This window comes from Temnothorax nylanderi, unplaced genomic scaffold (genome assembly GCF_030848795.1).
Source record: "Temnothorax nylanderi isolate EJ_2023f unplaced genomic scaffold, tnyl_v1.0 TNYL_tig0004_pilon, whole genome shotgun sequence".
Classification (NCBI taxonomy): Eukaryota; Metazoa; Arthropoda; class Insecta; order Hymenoptera; family Formicidae; genus Temnothorax; species Temnothorax nylanderi.
In genome coordinates, this window is record NW_027249066.1 from 1,332,048 (window position 1) to 1,339,856 (window position 7,809).

Consider the following 7,809-nt stretch of genomic DNA (forward strand, 5'->3'; position numbering starts at 1 on the left):
TGGTTTGCCATTGCCTTCCGAGAGGAGAACGAGCGAATATAATTTTTCTAGCTCTACCGGGAATCGAACCCGGGATCTTTGGCTCAATAGACCAGTGCGCTGTCTACTAGGCCATGCTTGTCCTCAATAAAATATACACAGAGAAAAAATAATGTTGTATCAACAGCATTAGTCTAATTGGAAATAATCTTGTTTTATTTTATTAAAACAAAAGCATAATGTATTGAATTAACAAGATTATTTCCAATTAGACTCAGGCTGTTGATACAACATTATTTTTTTCTCCGTGTATATTTGCCAAATTTAAATAATTGCCTATAAATTTCAGGCGACTGGTATACTTCGCATGTTCTGCGATACAAATAACATTAGATGCATTAATAAATAATGCATCGACATAACGTATGTGCTTATGGATGCATTCTCCCGTAAGCACAATAAATCGATAAATAATGATGATGCTCCAGGATTAATTATTTAGCCTAGTCTGATCTAGTCTATCCATTTTAGAGCAACGAATTTGTAAGAAGTCGCATTTATCTATAGTACTATTATATGGATACAATACATAAATATATCTAATATAGGTCTCACAAATTTGTTACCCCATACTATTGTAAAAAATTCGTCACTCACCGATCCGATGCGCAACGGGCGGAGTAATTCGGCCACGTAACTACGATGATACTGTAACAAAAACGAAAGATATAAATTAAAGAGGCACTGAAAATGATAAATGTTTCAAAAAATACACATAATTTTACGCGCATCTAAATTCGTCTTTCAATTAGATTCACTGATATAATTATCTATTTTCCGGAAAAAATATTTACAAAAATAAATTTTTATAAATTTTTAAATAATTTCTTTTTTTCTAATTAGTTTTAGCTTATCGAAATAAAACTCCGAATAAATGAGGAAAAACTATTAATTTTATGCAGATAAAAGATGATACTTACCCCAAGGTTGCTCCGCCGGGACCCGATGTCTCTCTCAGACCTCCTCCTCCTCTCAGGACGTCAGGCCTCCTTCTTTCACCGCACAGGACACTCGCGAGAAAAACTCGCGGATAATAAACTACAATCGCGCGCGGACTAATTTTAGTAAAAGTCTTTCTCGCGCGATACTGTACGGCACTCCCGTTTAAAAAAGTCCTTTAGTCCGATTACTTGAACGGCACTCCCGAAGCAAACGCGACGAACCGGCTACGGTTCGTTCATTCAATTAAATCGGCGGACGAGGGTACGTTAGCTTCCCCGTCTTTAGATTTTTATCCAAGCAGAACGAGAGTTTTGTTTGGGTAAAATCCTCGTACTGGGTACTGGGCCTTCCCACCTCGCCAAGGTTGTACCCATGGGAAGGAAGTACTTTACTCTGTAACATAAAAGCAGGTAACATAGATTTTTCGCGCAAATTTGAAGGAGTCGCGACGCCGATTGCCCCGATTCGTTCCGCGTTTCATCACTGCGTTGCAGTCGCGTTAATGGCGACGAAATGTTCGAAGATCTTGACGCGAGATACTGCGCGAATCAAGTGGACAGTTAGTAAAGACACACGCAGTTGATTAAACCACAATTAAGATTAAATATCGTACGCACATTTTACGGGATCGAGCACGTAAATCTCGCGAATGTAAGTAGTGTAAGAGTACTATTAATGCATGCTTTGCACAACGAGGAGTCGCGATTACGCGGCACGAAATACACGAGTCACGAAAATAAGAAATATATTCATGAACGAGCGTTGTATGTTGCATCACAGTGTGCCATTACTTGAATCACTTTTACTTGAATCACGATACGCGGATTTCACGTTGTCACTCGGCCCTCTTTCCGCTCTTCGAAAAGAATCGGATATAATCGCACGACAATTCCGGCACAGCACGTTCAAAACACGACACGATTCGAGGTAATGAATGCCATGCACATTCGATAGTCCAAACATATGGCGGACCGGGACGGGACGAGCGATTATCGCCCGCGAATATCATGACGAAACTGCAAATCACTCGATCACAATTCACAATTACCGTACCTTCGCCTCGATATATGATATATGTTTACTATTGTAATACTATATACATTTCCGTAGAAAAAAATATGACCTATACAGGACCCAAGAAAACACAAGTATATAATATTTCTGATGTGCCCGTTATAGTGCAAGGTACACATATTGTTGAAATAAACAAAAATTAGTTATAGTAACATAATATTAACATGTGTAAATATTGTTATAGGCTCTATTCGATCGTTTGAAAAGCAAGAGGTGCAAGAGGACTCGAACATAATAAGTATGTATAAATATATACGTACAATGGTTAAGGCCATTGCATGTAACAAAATTTTAGTGATAATTGTAAGGCCGTAAGAAGATTGACCAATCATAATCGAGTATTCTCCTTATGGTCGAAAAATAAGATAGTGATTGGTAAATTTTCTTACGGTCTTACGGTTATGACTACAATTTTTTTACGTGCAATGGTTTTTATTAATAAAGTAGTAGCAACATGCATTATTTACATGTTATCTATACGATATATTATTACTTAGGTATAGTATATACAATATATTATTCGTTGCATTGTAGAATACCTGAAAGAATTAATACAGAAGCAAGCAAAGTCTAATTTAATGTTAGAAGACGTGAAACAACGGATAACCAATGTAGAAGAAGTTTTGAGGAGCCGCGCCCCTGTTTCAATATATATATGTATGTATGTATGTATTCTTAAGCATGATTCGAATATATCGACAAGAGCATGCAAACTGTTTCTTGATTTGAATTCATTTTCTTAAATTATAAATACTATAAATTTATCGTTGTATCCACGCACATTTTACTATTAACAAGTTTCATTAATAGAAAAATAATATTAGTATTACTATTAATGAGAGAACATATTTAATGAGAAAAATAAAATCTTCTCTAAGAATATAATAATTAATTCGGCGGTTATATATGAAACATGTGGTAATCGTTATGGACTTACTGCCAAAACCACTGGTTCCGGAAACTGCTAAGAAAACCTGGGATTAATTTCGTTCCTGCAACGGTAGCTCCCAACTTTCAACTAGACGCCGAATTAGACGTCGCGGACAGATCTCACGAAAACCGACGAGAAATTATTCGCACGGTGTTCGCATAGCCTTTCACAAATATTTACCGCGGAAAGAAATTTAGGAACAAGCAATTTCGCGACTTTTGACTCGTAGCTGACGATATAATGCTCTTGAGGATATAACTCCTAAATCGGAACTATTTTCTCGAATACATTCGCGACTCAGTAAAACGCAGATGTCAAATTTCACGAGTAGAAAGTTAATATTCGATCACTAGTTTAGCATCTTTCAATCAAATCTTTGTATTTTTATTTAGATAAAAAATTCTTATTGTACATTATAAAAAATTGGCGATAATTTCGCTGTTAAAGAAGAATAAAATAAAAAATTTTAAAAATATATATTTAATAACGTTTTAATTTAGAAAAATGTGTGTTATATACGCGTTTCCATTTCGTGTAACCCAGATTACACAAATTAGACTTACAATTTTGTATACAATTACATTTTATACAATTTTATATACAATAAAATGTAATGCTTTGTACATAATTCTTAAGTTTATATTATTGCACTTTTATAGAAATAAATTTAAATTTCTTAAAATTATAAAATACATTAATTTCTTTTTGTCGTCAAATCATCCCTCCCGCATCCTTACCTATCCATATCCTTACCTACCCGATTTTTATCTAGTTTTTACCAGTATTTCTACCTACCTACATGAATTATATTCCTACCTACCCGTGTCTTTATCTAGTATTCCTATAATCACGATCGCGATTATCGAAAATTAGAAAAGTGCGCGCGAATATCGTTTTAAATCAGAACCGTTTAGGAGTTTTTATGGGGAGTTTAATTTTTAATTTACGCGAAATTAATTCGGATTTAAGTCAGATTTAGTTCTAGACGGCATTTTTCCGTCTCTGATTACGCGCAATCGCACGTATACAAGAAAACCTTACCATTACCATGTACCTTTTACAAATTGATTGGTGTTATACACCAACCTACCTTGATCCTCTTCGTCTTCTTTCTTCTGGCCAGAGTGGACTCACCTTTTGTAGCACTTGGCCGTATTTTGACTTCATACAGTCAGATATCGCAAGGAGGAATACTCCTTAATTCTGCTGCCGGCTAATCATCGCCGGCACTATAAGCGTAAGGTTTTACGCTTTTGTACGATGCGCGAAACACGAACGCGTCGCGAAGAGGCCATCACAATAATTAAATCAATTAAATACGAAATTAACAATTAACAACAACAATAATAATTTCATTAGCACATGAATTAACTTTTGCATTTATAAATATATATCCGGTAATTAAAATAAGTATCTGATTGGAAACAAATTTAAATTTGAAAAAATTTTTTACGTCCACAATGTTTTAATTCGATCGCAATTATAAAATATATGTATATTAAACTTTTAACTATATAAACTGTATAATAAGAACAATAAAATTTTAATTTAAAAATAAATGAATGAAAATTGCTAGACGCGCCATTCAACAGAGATTTTCATCGATTCGAACGATTCGTTGCTGAATCTCATCTCAAAAGCATGCAGAGATGAGAAATTTAGATAAATGACGTAAGATCCGGAAAGGGTAATAAATTTCCCTACACAATTAGAATTAATAAAAATATCATATAGTTTGTAAATTATTAAAATTATTTTTCGTATAATATATTATTTTACAATTATTTTAAGTGATATGAACTGATTGACTCAAAAATTATTACTAAAAAAAATCTTCTATTTTATAACAACATATATATTGGATCTCACGCCAATTACATTACTACTTTAACTGGTATAAAATCCAGTTATCAATCACTATATATGAATAAGCTACAACAGTTTAGGCTAAAGTAAATGCGTTAAAATAAGTAATAATAGTTAATGTAAGCATGTACCTTTATGAAAAAGCTAGATCAATAAATTTAATGAAATATATTATGCGATATATATATATATATATATATCTTTATGGTTCGGTAGATGTCAGTACCATTTCGGAGACGTAGTGATACATATCGGGACATTTGTCACATATTGGGTCCGACCCGGTATTTTTTTATATTTGCCGAGACCGGTACCAATTTGTTTAAAGATATGTAATGTATAAAACCAGAGAACCAAATTTCTTTTTATATATTACACATTAGGAGGACCGGTACCAGTATTTTAAATATATGCTTTGTAAGAAAAAGGGTCCTCTCTATATAATTTGCTTCATTGCATTAAATCATACAATTTCTGTTAATTTGTACATTTCTCATTAGACTAATCTCTGTCTCAGATTAATAATGATCTATTCTTGCATGATCTATTCTTGTTTTCATACAATTAACATGAGGACAGTTACTATTGGATTATATTTATAATTAGATACTATATAAATAAAAAATGTAGCTATATCATTAATAAATATATTGTTACTTCTTTAATCGCAATTTATACATAATACAAACATTATTTTTAAAGAAAAAGTAAAAATATAGCATAAATATGGAAGCATGAACTTAATTTAGAAATATCAACTACGTAACGACACATACACAGTAAAAAATTTTGTGTTAATGGAAGTCCACTCTCAATTTTGTGTTAAAATAACTCATTCATCGTGTTATTTTTTACATATAGAAATGTTATATCGACATTTTTTTAGTAAAAAATGTAAAAAATAACACGATGAATGAGTTATTTTAACACAAAATTGAGAGTGGACTTCCATTGACACAAAATTTTTTACTGTGTATGGGGTCCAATTTCTTCGCTGTAATGACAAAAATCGAGATCAGCCAATTGAACTATTACTATTATTAAATATTACCAAGATTTATGCGTTTCATGAGCATATCTTTCTCATTATATAAATTGAAGAGTTCATTACCTATTCGTAGACTACTTAAAAATTTGAAGATAACATTTTAAAAGTTCGTACGAAAAATGTTGTCTTCGCAAATTTTTATCTAACCTATGAACCAGATAATGAATAGTTTAATTTATATAATGACAACGATATGCTCATGAAACGCATAAATCATGGCAACATTTAATAATAGTAATAATTTAATTGGCCGTTCCTGATTTTTGTCATTATATATATCAAAGAAATTGGACTCCACATGTGACGTCGTTGATGGAAATTTCTGAATTAATTTCTTGCTTCGTATTTATGATGTAATTTTGATATATTACTTAAGAAATAGTATTCGTATTACACAAATATCGAGATTAAAATAACACACAGTTTTATATGTTTATTATTTTGTTATTATTTGTGAATCTTAGCTTTCAAGCATAGATTAATCGTCTTTTAAAATGTTGTTTTCGACAATATTTAATTAGCCTACGAGAAGCTAATGAACGCTTTAATTTATATAATGAAAATGGTATACTCAGAAAAAGCATAAATTTTGTTGAAAATTATCCAAAAGTAATAGTTAAACTGGCCGGTCCTGCTTTTTGTCATTACGTCAAAGGAGTCGGACTCTGTATGTAACGTTACGTCATGAAAATTTTTTTGCTTTTTTATTTATGCTGTACGTTTGCATATACTTTTAGATATTGTATTTGTATTATACACAGATTGAATTTAAAGTAACATAATGTACTTACTTTATTATATTTATAAATCCTAGCCTCCAAGCGTAGACAATCTTTTAAAACGCTTTCTTTGTTAATATTTATAAACAAATGTTATAAATATTTATAAATATTAGCAAAGAAAACGTTTTAAAAGATTGTCTTATACGATTGATGGTGCACTGAGAAAAAAATTTATTAAACACAAAAAAATACATTTTTTTGAATGTGGTTGATTTAATTCTAAGAAATATTTATTATGATTAAAAAGATGGTTTTAAATTCAAAGACATATTTTTTAAAATACATAAAGTGATTTATTAAATCAAGCACTTTTGTTATTCAAAAAAAGATTTATTTGATTTAATAGGTTGTAACATAGAAACTAATAAGTAATTTGTTTAAAAGAAAAAAGTGCATTTTTTTAAATGTAAAAATTGTATTTAAAATAATATTTGTTTCTTTTAAAAATAAGCAAAATACAAAAAAACTATTTTGTAAATTGGAACAAATTATTTATTTAGTAAAAGTATTTATTTGTTTATTTGAAATAAAAAAATTTGTTAAATAAAAACTGCACTTTTTTAAATAAATGTAATAAGCGTTTTCACAAATATTTACTTTCCTTAATATCTCCTTTTGTTACGTTAAAGATTTATTTATTTACATTAAATTATTTTCTTCGGTTAAAAAAATTAATTTTTTGTATATAATATTTTCACAAACAACTTGTTTGATTTAAAAGCAATATTTATTTAAGTTGAGTAAATAATTCCTTTATTTTAAGTATCCTTTCTTCAAGTTTAATAATAAAAATTTTACGTGAATTAAATATTTCTTTACTTTTAACATTTGTTTTTTTGATTGTAATTGCTAAGTTTCTTTTTTAAATATTTATTTTTTTCCAAGTAAAAATCATTTCTCTAGAATAATAAAATTTATTAACTTCCTTTAAATAAATATTTAGTTAGGAGTATTCAAGTAAATAACTTTTTTGTCTCAAACACAATTTTTTTAATCTTAATAAATTTTTTTCTCAGTGTGATAATCGTAAATTGGAAGCTAGGACTATTAATAAAATAAATTGTGTACACAAACAATGTGTTACTTTAACTTCAATCTGTGAATAATACAAATATTTAATACATAAA

The 7,809-nt window shown here is 30.2% G+C and overlaps 1 long non-coding RNA gene across 2 annotated transcripts; it reads left to right on the plus strand.

Annotated features, from left to right (window-relative positions):
• The first annotated feature begins 730 nt into the window (after window positions 1–730).
• LOC139773670 (uncharacterized) lies at window positions 731–3,463 on the plus strand. 2 transcript variants are annotated; one of them, XR_011718395.1, is made up of 4 exons: window positions 731–2,166; window positions 2,240–2,293; window positions 2,590–2,712; window positions 2,934–3,463. It is a non-coding gene; the product is annotated as an uncharacterized lncRNA (long non-coding RNA). The 2 variants fall into 2 exon arrangements; XR_011718394.1 differs by having other exon boundaries at window positions 2,590–3,463.
• The last annotated feature ends 4,346 nt before the right edge of the window (window positions 3,464–7,809 follow it).